The sequence below is a fragment of the Eurosta solidaginis genome, chromosome 4 (assembly GCF_040869045.1).
Source record: "Eurosta solidaginis isolate ZX-2024a chromosome 4, ASM4086904v1, whole genome shotgun sequence".
NCBI lineage: Eukaryota > Metazoa > Arthropoda > Insecta > Diptera > Tephritidae > Eurosta > Eurosta solidaginis.
In genome coordinates this window covers 245,761,147-245,774,902 of record NC_090322.1, presented here as the reverse complement: position 1 = coordinate 245,774,902, position 13,756 = coordinate 245,761,147, and the positions used below count along the sequence as shown (strand labels likewise).

General features: G+C 32.2%; 1 protein-coding gene across 8 annotated transcripts in view; it reads left to right on the top strand.

The window, feature by feature from the left end:
* Nucleotides 1–13,756, top strand: part of Drak (Death-associated protein kinase related) — a 458,585-nt gene that overhangs the window by 279,522 nt on the left and 165,307 nt on the right. The gene's annotated exons all lie outside the window — the stretch shown is intronic.

Sequence of the window (13,756 nt, the reverse complement as noted above, 5' to 3'; positions counted from 1 at the left end):
CAACATCTTCTGTCGGGTACCGCTAATTTATTTATATATGTAATACCACGAACAATATTCCTGCCAAGATACCAAGGGCTTTTGATTTCGCCCTGCAGAACTTTTTCATTTTCTTCTACTTAATATGGTAGGTGTCACACCCATTTTACAAAGTTTTTTATAAAGTTATATTTTGCGTCAAAAAACCAATCCAAATACCATGTTTCATCTCTTTTTTCATATTTGGTACAGAATTATGGCATTTTTTCAATTTTCGTAATTTTCGATATCGGAAAAGTGGGCGTGGTCATTGTCGGATTTCGGCCATATTTTATACCAAGATAAAGTGACTTCAGATAAGTTCGTGAACTAAGTTTAGTTAAGCGCAAGTTATCGTGTTAACGGCCGAGCGGAAGGACAGACGGTCGACTGTAAAAACTAGGCGTGGCTTCAACGGATTTCGCCCCATTTTTCACAGAAAACAGTTATCGTCATAGAATCTATGTCCCTACCAAATTTCACAAGGATTGGTAAATTTTTGTTCGACTTATGGCATTAAAAGTATTCTAGACGAATTTAAGGAAAAAGGGCGGAGTTACGCCCATTTTGAAATTTTCTTTTATCTTTGTATTTTGTTGCACCATATCATTACTGAAGTCGAATGTTGACATAATTTACTTTTATTCTGTAAAGATATTAAATTTTTTGTTAAAATTTGACTTAAAAAAAAATTTTTTTTAAAAGTGGGCGTGTTCGTCATCCGATTTCGCTAATTTTTATTTAGCACACATATACTAATAGGAGTAACGTGCCTACCAAATTTCATCATGATATCTTCAACGACTGCCAAATTACAGCTTGCAAAACTTTTAAATTACCTTCTTTTAAAAGTGGGCGGTACCACGCCCATTGTCCAAAATTTTTCTAATTTTCTATTTTGTGTTATATGGTCAACGCACTCACCAAGTTTCATCGCTTTATCCGTCTTTGGTAATGAATTATCGTACTTTTTCGTTTTTTCGAAATTTTCGATATCGAAAAAGTGGGCGTGGTTGTAGTCCGATTTCGTTCATTTTAAATAACGATCTGAGATGAGCGCCCAGGAGCCTACATACCAAGTTTCATCAAGATACCTCAAAATTTACTCAAGTTATCGTGTTTACAGACGGACGGACGGACATGGCTAAATGAATTTCTTTTTTCACCCAGATAATTTTGATATATAGAAGTCTATATATATCTCGATTAGTTTATGCCGTTACGGATTACCGTTATGCGAACAAAGTTAATATACTCTGTGTGCTCTGCTCAGCTGAGTATCAACCTCGACTTTTTTATTAGTCAGGATTGCATAAAATACAAGTTTCTTTTTTTAATGTTATAATTTATTATTATTTTTTTAAGATAGTTTCTAAAGGTTTTTTAATGCGATAAAATCAAGTTTTTTTCCGTGATAAAATAAAGTTTGTTTAGTAATTTTTAATCGTTATTTGTATACATTCTGATTTCTATTGTTTTAAATTTTTAATTTAATTTTTTATTTTTTAGTTTTTTTCGTTTCCATTGCTTTTTATTCTTACTTCATTTTATATCATTGCTAATATAATTAACTTATATTTTTTAAGTTTTTTTAATATACGTTTAAAAGTCACGTATCCGTACCGAAATTGGAAAGAAAGATATAGTTGATACAAATATTTTGTTTTTAAATACGACAAAGTAAAGTTTTTTCGTGATGCACATTTTTTTATTTTTTGATATCTTTTACTGGTACTTTTTTCTTTCTATAGTTTTTCATTTTAGTTTTATACTTGAATTTTGCTCAACGTTTGAATTTTTATTTTTTTTTTCGTATTTTTTTTTTTTTTGTATTTTTTTTATTTCGTTTTTGTTTAAGTTTTTAAAACTTTTCTTTTTTTATGTCTACTGTTTTTTTTATTTTGTTTATCGTCATTTTATTTTTAATATATTTTTTCTATTTGTTCCTAAGTTTTTTTAATTTAGCTTTTTCTTATTTTTATTCAATGATACCTTTTATATTATATTTTTTTAGTTTAATTTAAAATTATTTTGTTCTATTCAAATGGTACTAATTTTGAGATTTTGACTAAAACTTGGTAAAAAAATGGTTAACTTTATTGATCCATTTTTAATGTGTAACAGAATTTTCTTATATATAATAATAATATATAATAAAATATTTTTAATTTAGATTTTTTTATTAATTTATAATTAAAATAAATTTATTCAAGATTAAAAATTTTTACATTTTTAAAACAATAATTTCTTTAATTGTGACATAAATTTTTTTTAATATGTAATAATATTTTTATCGTCTAGAATGAAGTAAAATGAAGATAAACAGCAAAAAAATAAAAATATATGTAAAAAAAAAACGAACAATTTTTGGAAAATTTTCGTACTGTTTTTTCGAACCATTAGGAACAGCCAATTCGTTTATTTTAACTTTTTTCCTATTATTTACGGATTATTTCCAGGATTTCAAAGTTATATAGTTTTAGGAGTAATTTTATATTCAATACGTTTTTTGTTTAGTGTGACAAAATTACTTTTCTTTACTATTTTTCTCTTCTCTGGGCCACTTGCAGAACGGCAAGTCGTTTTTTGAACTCATAGTTAATTTCAAAAATCTGTCAAAGATGTATACATACGTATAAGCCCTCATGCCAGGTTAACTCTGGGTTAAAAAGGTAACTTGCGGTTCTGCAAGTGGGCCCTAATTTCTTAATTTTTATAAGTATTTTAAAAAATTTTTTTGAATATATGAAATGAAAAAAATGAAATATTTTTTTTTTTATTAAGATATCTTTTAATTGGTTTAGATATTTTAGTGCCAAAAGTAAAACTTTCAGCTATGATGAAATTTATTTATTTTGATAATAATTTAGTTTTAACTAATTTTTGTTTAAATATGTTTTTTGAGCTATCAAACTTTGTGCACTTTTTTATTTAAATTTCTTTTTAATTAATTCGAAAAAAATTCGTTCTATTCAAAAGTTTACAACTCATTGCAGTAAATCTAGAGTAATCACGAGTTATTTTTAAATATTTAAAAAAATGTTCTTCCTTGCTTCAAGTACACCACAGTGCGCCTCCTAACTTGTTTTTTTTTTTCTTTTTTCAATTTAATTCTAAAAACAAAAAATATTTATTATTTCACTCACTCTTCGCAATTTAAATTTTAAATGCCAATTTGCTGTTATTATTCTATTTACGGCCGCTGAACGCTGTTCCACCGAACTTATAACCTGTCCCTGTCCCGCTACCCCACCACTGGCTTCTGCTGGTCAAGCGCCAAGCTCGCTTTATTATGCTACCGCTGAGTGCAGGCATAAATCAGACAGCAATCAAGCAGCTATCAACACGCGCCTCGGTTGTCCAACAGTGTTGCATTCTCTGTGTACAATATAATTACACTTGAATTACTTCATACTTAAATGAGGAGTCAACCGTGTGCCGGCCACTAAGTGGCATTTTCTGATTTGTGTTTGATGCTGCGCTGACAGACCTCTACTATTTTGCTGCTATACTCGTCTAAAATCGTAGTCAGCTCGTGTACAATTTATTTATGTACTTCTATTCTATTCTTGAAACTTTTGATATATAGCTGGCTAGATAAGTGGTAATTACTATTTAATTACATACATACAAGCAGCATATTACCTAAGCGTATTTGAAAAAAAAAAAAATGTTGCTTGAAGAATGAAAAGCGCCTTGATTATATAATTACAATCACTATTTGCCGTGAATGTTTAAATCAAATATGCATATTCAGCGAACGCATAGTTTAAAAAACATTTTTATGACATCTAAATCGAGTCGTATTTCGAAATACTGTCTTTAAAATTTTATTGTTTTAGGTAATGGATTCGAATACGAGCTCAAGGACTAACCAAAATTTATTTCTTTAGTTGAAGAAAAATTATTATTTTTTCTTAATTAACAACAGTTGTCTTATTTTTTGTATAGAGGAAAGTATAAATCACCCTTCGGAAAAAATTATCGAATATCAAGAGACTTCGAGCTTACACTTTGTTACACTGAAATAAATTAGATACGATACTGCTTACTTGAATAGCTGTCTAAAATTGTGAGCAAAAATTTGGAAATGTTCATGAAGAATTTTAAGAACTTTTCGGATTTAGCCGCAAACATTTCCGAAACTACAAAAGTAGTTTACACCGTTTTTATACTCAGTTGAGCAGAGCTCACAGAGTATATTAAGTTTGATTGGATAACGGTTGGTTGTACATATATAAAGGAATCGAGATAGATATAGACTTCCATATATCAAAATAATCAGGATCGAAAAAAAATTTGATTGAGCCATGTCCGTCCGTCCGTCCGTTAACACGATAACTTGAGTAAATTTTGAGGTATCTCGATGAAATTTGGTATGTAGGTTCCTGAGCACTCATCTCAGATCGCTATTTAAAATGAACGATATCGGACTATAACCACGCCCACTTTTTCGATATCGAAAATTTCGAAAAACCGAAAAAGTGTGATAATTCATTACAAAAGACAGCTAAAGCGACGAAACTTGGTAGGTGAGTTGAACTTATGACGCAGAATAGAAAATTAGTAAAATTTTGGACAATGGGCGTGGCACCGCCCACTTTTAAAAGAAGGTAATTTAAAACTTTTGCAAGCTGTAATTTGGCAATCGTTGAAGATATCATGATGAAATTTGGCAGAAACGTTACTCCTGTTACTATATGTACGCTTAATAAAAATTTGCAAAATCGGAGAAGGACCACGCCCACTTTAAAAAAAAAAAATTTTTTTAAGTAAAATTTTAACAAAAAATTTAATATCTTTACAGTATATAAGTAAATTATGTCAACATTCAACTCCAGTAATGATATGGTGCAACAAAATACAAAAATAACAGAAAATTTCAAAATGGGCGTGGCTCCGCCCTTTTTCATTTAATTTGTCTAGGATACTTTTAACGCCATAAGTCGAACAAAAATTAACCAATCCTTTTGAAATTTGGTAGGGGCATAGATTTTATGACGCTAACTGTTTTCTGTGAAAATGGGCGAAATCGGTTAATGCCACGCCCAGTTTTTATACACAGTCGTCCGTCTGTCCTTCCGCATGGCCTTTAACACGATAACTTGAGCAAAAATCGACATATTTTTACTGAACTTAGTTCACGTGCTTACTTGAACTCACTTTATCTTGGTATGAAAAATGAACGAAATCCGACTATGACCACGCCCACTTTTTCGATATCGAAAATTACGAAAAATGAAAAAATGCCATAATTCTATACCAAATACGAAAAAAAGGATGAAACATGGTAAGGATTGTTTTATTGACGCGAAATATAACTTTAGAAAAAACTTTATAAAATGGTTGTGACACCTACCATATTAAGTAGAAGAAAATGAAAAAGTCCTACAGGCCAAATAAAAAACCCTTAAAATCTTGACAGGTATTACATATATAAATAAAGTAGCGGTATCCAACAGATGATGTTCTGGGTCACCCTGGCCCACATTTTGGTCGATATCTGGAAAACGCCTTCACACCACTCCCTTTTAAAACTCTCATTAATACCTTTAATTTGATACCCATATCGTACAAACACATTCTAGAGTCACCCCTGGTCCACCTTTATTGCGATACCTCGAAAAGGCGTTCACCTATAGAACTAAGGCCCCCCCCCCCCCCCCCCCCTTTAAAATACTCACTAACACCTTTCTTTTGATACCCATATTGCACAAACGAATTGTAGAGTCACCCCTGGTCCACCTTTATGGCGGTATCTCGAAACGGCGTCCACCTATGGAACTAAGGATTACTCCCTTTTAAAATACTCATTAACACGTTTCTTTTGATACCCATATTGTACAAACAAATTCTGGGGTCACCCCTGGTCCACCTTTATGGCGATATCTCGAAAATGCGACCACCTATAAAACAACCACCACTCCCCTTTAAAACCCTAATTAATACCTTTAATTTGATACCCATATCATACAAACACATTCTAGAGTCACCCCTGGTCCACCTTTATGGCGATATTTCGAAACGGCGTTCACCTATAGAACTAAGGCTCACTCACTTTTAAAATACTCATTAACACCTTTCGTTTGATGCCCATATTGTACAAACAAACTCTAGGGTCACCCTTGGTCCACCTTTATGGCGATATCTCGAAACGGCGTCCACCTATGGAACTAAGAATTACTCCCTTTTAAAATACTCATTAACACCTTTCTTTTGATACCCATATTGTACAAACAAATTCTAGGGTCACCCCTGGTCCACCTTTACGGCGATATCTCGAAACGGCGTCAACCTATGGAACTAAGGATTACTCGCTTTTAAAATACTCATTAACACCTTTCATTTGATACCCATATCCTACAAACGCATTCTAGAGTCACCCCTGGTCCACCTTTATGGCGATATCTCGAAAAGGCGACCACCTATACAACAACCACCACTCCCTTTTAAAACCCTCATTAATACCTTTAATTTGATACCCATATCGTACAAACACATTCTAGAGTCAACCCTGTTCCACCTTTATGGCGATATTTCGAAACGGCATCCACCTATAGAACTAAGGCCCACTCCCTTTTAAAATACTCATTAACACCATTCGTTTGATGCCCATATTGCACAAGCAAATTCTAGGGTCACCCCTGGTCCACCTTTGTGGCGATATCTCGAAACGGCGTCCACCTATGGAACTAAGGATTACTCCCTATTAAAAAACTCATTAACACCTTTCTTTTGATACCCATATTGTGCAAACAAATTCTAGGGTCACCCCTGGTCCACCTTTATGGCGATATCTCGAAACGGCGTCCACCTATGGAACTAAGAATTACTCCCTTTTAAAATACTCATTAACACCTTTCATTTGATACCCATATCCTACAAACGCATTCTAGAGTCACCCCTGGTCCACCTTTATGGCGATATCTCAAAAAGGCGACCACCTATACAACTACCACCACTCCCTTTTAAAACCCTCATTAATACCTTTAATTTGATACCCATATATCGTACAAACAAATTCTAGGGTCACACCTGGTCCACCTTTATGGCGATATCTCGAAACGGCGTCCACCTGTGGAACTAATCATCACTCCCTTTTAAAATACTCATTAACACCTTTCTTTTGATACCCATATTGTACAAACAAATTCTAGAGTCACCCCTGGTCCACCTTTATGGCGATATTTCGAAACGGCGTCCACCTATGGAACTAAGGATTACTCCCTTTTAAAATACTCATTAACACCTTTCATTTTTTCATTTGATACCCATATCGTACAAACGCATTCTAGAGTCAACCCTGATCAACCTTTATGTCTATATCCCTAAATGGCGTCCACCTATAGAACTATGACCCACTCCCTCATAAAATACTCTTTAATGCCTTTCATTTGATACACATGTCATACAAACACATTCCAGGGTTTCCCTCGGTTCATTTTCCCACATGGTTATTTTCCCGTTTGTTGTCACCATAGCTCTCAACTGAGTATGTAATGTTCGGTTACACCCGAACTTAACCTTCCTTACTTGTTGTAATACAGTTCATTAAAACTTTAAAGGAACGAAAACAACAAAAAAACAATTTTTTTGATGGCAGATGTGTGTTGAATAGCAGTTAACAGAAAAAGAGCAATGACAATTTTTATAAAATTTCATGAAACTTTTTTTTTGTTATTTTGGATAGCTTAAGAACCAATCTCAAAAAAGTTTTCGTAAAATTCGAAGAAAGAAATTCGAGAAAATTTTACGAAAATTTCGAACTTTTGATTTTGAGTTCTCTGAATATCTTTAAGAATGAAGTTGTGTTGCCCAATCAATTTTAGTCTAACAACAAACAAGCAATAGACCCCTCAAAACTCGCACTGATTTTTGACCATTTTGTTTTTTTTTCGAATTGCGTTTTAAATTTTCTCATATACGAAGGGCGCATAGCTTTATTTCTTATATGAAAGAAAACATGAAAGAACCTTGTCAAAAATAAATGCGAATTAATAGAGAAACTGCATACTCACAAAAATTTATAAAACTCGAAATAAGTTCGAAATATTTGTAAAAGTTTCTCCAATTTTTTCGGAAACATTTTCGAAATCGGTTTGCATATCTTCAGTTACAAAATTCAGAGAAGTTCCTTTCTTAAAATTCCGCAAATTAAAAGAATTTAATGAACGATAAAAATTGCTACTGCTATTACCGTGTACGCTACTGTATGTATAGATTGAGTTGCGTCCGATTTTTTTTGTTCACCACTGTCATTTTTATTCTTTTTTTTAATTTTTAAAATAATAAGTTTTTTTTTAAACTCTTTTTCTCTTCTCATTTAACGCAAGATTTTTTTCAAAACATCATCAACCATTTCTTGCCCTCCATCCGTTCAAATTGTGAGTTGTCCGCTGCCGTGATATACCAACCAATTGTTACACTCGAGCAATTTTACTACAAATTGGCAAATATCGCTTAACGCTATAGACGTCGCCTTGGGCCTTTGTTGTTACATAATTTTGCAAACGGTATTTGCTAGTAATTTGCTTGTACCATGGAAACACGCTTTAAGGGGGCGGTTGATGCGTTTTACATTTTTTTGTCGTTAACACTTTTTAGCGATACAAATTGGTTCCAGTTATTTGCTGTTTTGTTGTTGCTGTGCAACCAGTGTAAAAAAAAACAAGCAAGGAAGGCTAAATTCGGGTGTAACCGAGCATTACATACTCAGCTACCAACTTACAGCTTGCAAAACTTTTAAATTACCTTCTTTTAAAAGTGGGCGGTGCCACGCCTATTGTCCCGTTTACTAGTTTTCTATTCTGCGTCATAAGGTCAACCCACCGACCAAGTTTCATCGCTTTATCCGTCTTTGGTAATGAATTATCGCACTTTTTCGTTTTTTCGAAATTTTCGATATCGAAAAAGTGGGCGTGGTTATTGTCCGATTTTGGTCATTTTAAATACATACTAAATTTCATTAATATACTTCAAAATTTACTCAAGTTATCGTGTTCACGGACAGATGGACGAACGGACGGACATGGCTAAATGCATTTCTTTTTTCGCCCAGATCATTTTGATGTATAAAAGTCTATATCTATCTCGATAAGTTTATGGCGTTGCGGGGTACCGTTACGCGAACAAAATTAATATTCTCTGTGAGCTCTGCTCAGCTGAGTATAATTAGTTATTTGAATGCTGCACGCAGCTGATGAGTTTCCAAATTTTGTCGGTAGGTTATGGTTTGCCATTACAGAACCATGAGAAATAGATTCTCCAAAGTATGTAAAATCGAAATACCATGGAATCTATTTTTTTCGATTTTTTGAACCCAACAAGTGGATTAACCCCTCAATATAGCGACCTAGACATGCTTTAAAAACTTATACTGCAGTACCATGACCCAATCAGCATTCTAACTCGCCAAGGGAACATTAACGTTATGATGCCGTCGTTACGCAGGTAGAATATTATAGTAATGCATTATGCTTATCACTATTTCAATTATAACTACACCTTTAGACACTTTAGCTTAAATCGGTTTTAGCAACTTTTCAAACTTTTTTTTATACTAAATTGGACACTTCAATTTACTACTGTGTTTTTTTTAATTTTTGTGCGGTTTCAATTTAAAACTTATTTTAATAATAAGTCTAAAATCTTAAAACTATTTGAAACCGAAACCAAAAAAGCTTCAAAAATCTAAAAATAAAAACTTGTTTGGTTTTAAAACAAACCCCAAGAGTTTTAACTTGGTGCTGAAAATTTAAGATTAAAAAATTTCATTTGTGAAAAGTGCTGCAAGTCATACAGGATCTTCGAAACATTTATGTTATATGTTTTCTCAAAAATATGTGATAGCTTGTAGAGAGAGCTACTCCAGAATCCGTCGCGCATCGGCTCACTATTTTTTTTTTACAACTGCAAGTGTGTAAACTCCTTTAGTTTCAAATTTAAACCCAATTCTGCGCAGTCATTTTCAATTTTCAAGAAAACCGGTATAACCTATATTTGAAACTGAATTTGGTATGGTCTCATATGTTTCAGATTTCAGATTATATAAAAAGTTTCAGATTTAGGATCAAACTTTTAACCGGGTAGTGACATTTTGGAATAAAGGTGGAATTGTAATAATCAAAAATTTGGAAAAGAAGTTTTTTGAATTAGAAAAAAAGCTTTTCTTTGTGATGATTTGGCAAAGTTTCCGGGATTATTTCTGCCATTAAAAGCTTCTCACTGGAAATTCACTGAGGTGCCGGTCATAGTCGGCGTAAAACATGTAGGTCACGTTCCGCCAATTGGTAAGAAAAACTAAAAGGAGCACGGCGCAATCTCTTCGGAGGTTTATTGCGCTTTTCTATATTATTAAATAGAATTGCGATATCACATTTGTTATTGATTCTCAAACAATACCGGCAACCTCACGGCTGCTTACTTATAGAAATGGGGATTCATTTAATAAGTATTTAAAGTGGATCACCACACACCACTCATTTCTTTACTATTTACTACTTCAATATACTAATTATTCTTTTTCTTTACTTTACAGGTAAATATTGCAAGCACTGACTTAATTCTAATTATGTGACACTTAACGGTGGTGGTAAGCCAAAATTTTTAATTCTTTAGAAATTAAAAAACAAATCTAATAGCATATCTCCACCTAAAGCTTTAGCTGTTAAGATTTATTAAATCTCATATTTTAACCTGCACTGTCTCCACTGTAGTTTTATTGGACGTTTTATTTTTCATATTGAGAAAACTAGATATAAAGTGTGAGCACATGCACAGTTACAATGTTTGTGAAGTTTTTCAGTCACAAAAAATTTACATTTTCAAGTTAAACATATACATATGTACATTTCAACATGTTCTACAAAACAAAAACATATCTGAATATTCTATTTTGATAAATTTTTTATTTTACTCACGTTTGGCAATAAAAATTCAAACTTGAAAATCCTGAAAGATTTAATGAAAATTTAAATTAAATCTTCTGTCTCTTGTATGATATAACTTGCAAGATTTAAAGTTAAATCGTTTCAGATGCCTAAATCTCGAATAAAGCTCTAAGTGAAGATATGCTAAAAAAATGTATAAAGTTCCAAAAACAGTTTAAATAAATTGAAAAAACACTTAAATTGATTTAAAAATTGTTTGAAATGTTTCCAGAATATTACAATATTTGTTGATTTTCCTACATGACGGATAATCTATGTATATTGGAACGATTTTCTGTCAGTCCTTGCCAAATTTGGTTTGGAGACAAATTGAAAGAATGCAACACGGAAAGGAATTGTTTCGATTATTCCTTGTTCCAAAGCCTTTTCTCTCCGCGGTGGAACTCGTACCCACACTCCTGCGATGATCGATATAATTACAAGCAAACTCGACCAAAGCTACGCCTTGTTGTTATACAACCCTTATCGAACTCAAATTTTCCATACTAAATACAAATTCCAAATTATCTCATTATTGCTTTATTGAATTCCGTATGGATTCAAAAATCTAGTGCGTTTTGCTTGATGGTTCGGATTTTTTTTTTGTCAATGTAACAAATGTTAATCAAAAATAACTTATTTTCAATAATTTACGAAAAATAGAAAAACACCAAAAAAAAAAAAATTAAAAATTGTATTTTCGCTGCTTTGTCAGCTAAACATAATAAGGCCTTTTCTAAAACAGGCATATATTTGATTGCGTGCAACATTTATGAGTAGTTGCGCATGCATTTTATTTTGATTGCCTAAATTGTTAAAAGGAAATGGATATCGATAGTTACTTTTTTTGTAAAAGTGTATTATTTTTTTGGGGCTGCTGTCAGATGTTCGCTTAATGAAGCAAGTGGCCCAAATGTGAAAAGGAAAACTTGACCAACGCATCCAAAGTTTTTAATATTTATTTAATTTATTGTCAAATTGAAATTTTTTAAATTTTTATTCAAGTTTTTCTTATTTTTTACGAATGTGGAAGATGAACAGATAATTAAGTTTAACGTAAATTTTTACTGAAATTGAAAAACAAATTTTATTTGACGAAGAAAAAGTGAGTTTGTTTTTGGTGTATTTTCGATTCAGTTTTATTAATTTTATAAAAAAAAACAAATTATATTAATAGCAGTACTTCATTGTAAATATCATTCGCGAAGGTTGAAATGGCAAATGGCTAGCATCACTTTCTTAGCTTCTTACCCCTTAAATTAATGTTAGAAAGTTTTCGTTAAAAAAATTTGTTTCCTTTTATTAAAAAAAAATCTCACAAAGCTATGATAATCTTAAGTTAGTAATAACAAGTAAAGGTGTCTAAGTTCGGGTGTAACCGAACATTATATACTCAGCGTGAACTTCAATTGTACAGATAAATTACTTTACTACATAACACGTGGCACCGCTCGTTTAAAAAAAAATGTTTCCACATTTCCTCTTACAATAAAACGTGATAAGTGAAATATCATTGATTCAAAACTATTTTTTGCTAAGTTATAGCTTATTATTCTAGTCTACGACCCTTTTAAACTTGTTTTATATCTAAGTTGCCGTGGTCTCTAACCGATTCCGTCCATTTTTACTAGAAATATTTTCTACTATAGGGAAAATTTGTGTACCCAATTTTATTGCGATCCGTTAATTTCGAGTTATGGCTCCCGAAACCCAGAAAATTGCTTAGTCATAAAACACCCATTTTCAAAAATTTAAGTGTTTTCCAAGTTAATGTTATAATTCAATTTAAAAAGTAAAAGTAAAGTAAGCCCCTTTTCGCTAAGATATAGCTTATTTTATTCGTTCACAACCCTTTTAAAAATCTTTTATATAAAAGTGGGCGTGGTCCTTAACCGATTTCGTTAATTTTTCTTCAAAGCATTCCTTATAGTAAAGGCAACCGCTCTGCCGAATTTTGTTACGATAGGTTTAACGATTTTTGATTTATGTTTAATAATATTTGTAAAATTGATTTTAGCACAAGTGGGCGGTGCCACGCCCATTTTAAATTATTTTTTCAAATTTGTATCAAGAGTCTCAATATCAGTCCACGCGTCAAATTTCAACATTCTAGGTGTATTATTTACTAAATAATCAAGTTTTTTGTGTTTTCCAAAATGTTATATATATAAAAAGTGGGCGTGGCTATCATCCGATTTCGCTCATTTTCAATACCAATCTATTCTGGGTCCAGATAAGCTCGTTTACCAAATTTGGTGAAGATATATCAATATTTACTCAAGTTATCGTGTTAACGGACAGACGGACGGACATGGCTCAATCAAATTTTTTTTCGACACTGCTGATTTTGATATATGGGAGTCTATATCTATCTCGATTCCTTTATACCTGCACAACCAACCGTTATCCAATCAAAGTTAATATACTCTATGTGCAAAGCACGCTGAGTATAAAAAGTACACCTTTTTACGTAAAATCGCAAATTGTCTCAAACAATCGACTCGCTGTGCGTGTCGAATAACCGTTAATTTTTAGCACGTTTTCCTTATTAGCATTGACAACAGATGATGTTTCTTTAATTGTTTATCTTTAACACCTCACGCAATTGTCTGTTGTTATTTTACATTATTTGCGCTCTTTGCTATTCTTTAGCAAATGTTTGTTAAAAAGCCGTTGGAATTAAAAGAGAAAACAATGCAAAAAAATTATGAGATAACAAAAAAAGCGAATTAACATAAAAAGTTGTGAAAAGAAATACAAGCACTGCTCCATAAAGTAAAGTAAGATTACAAAGAAAAAAATTAAGTTTG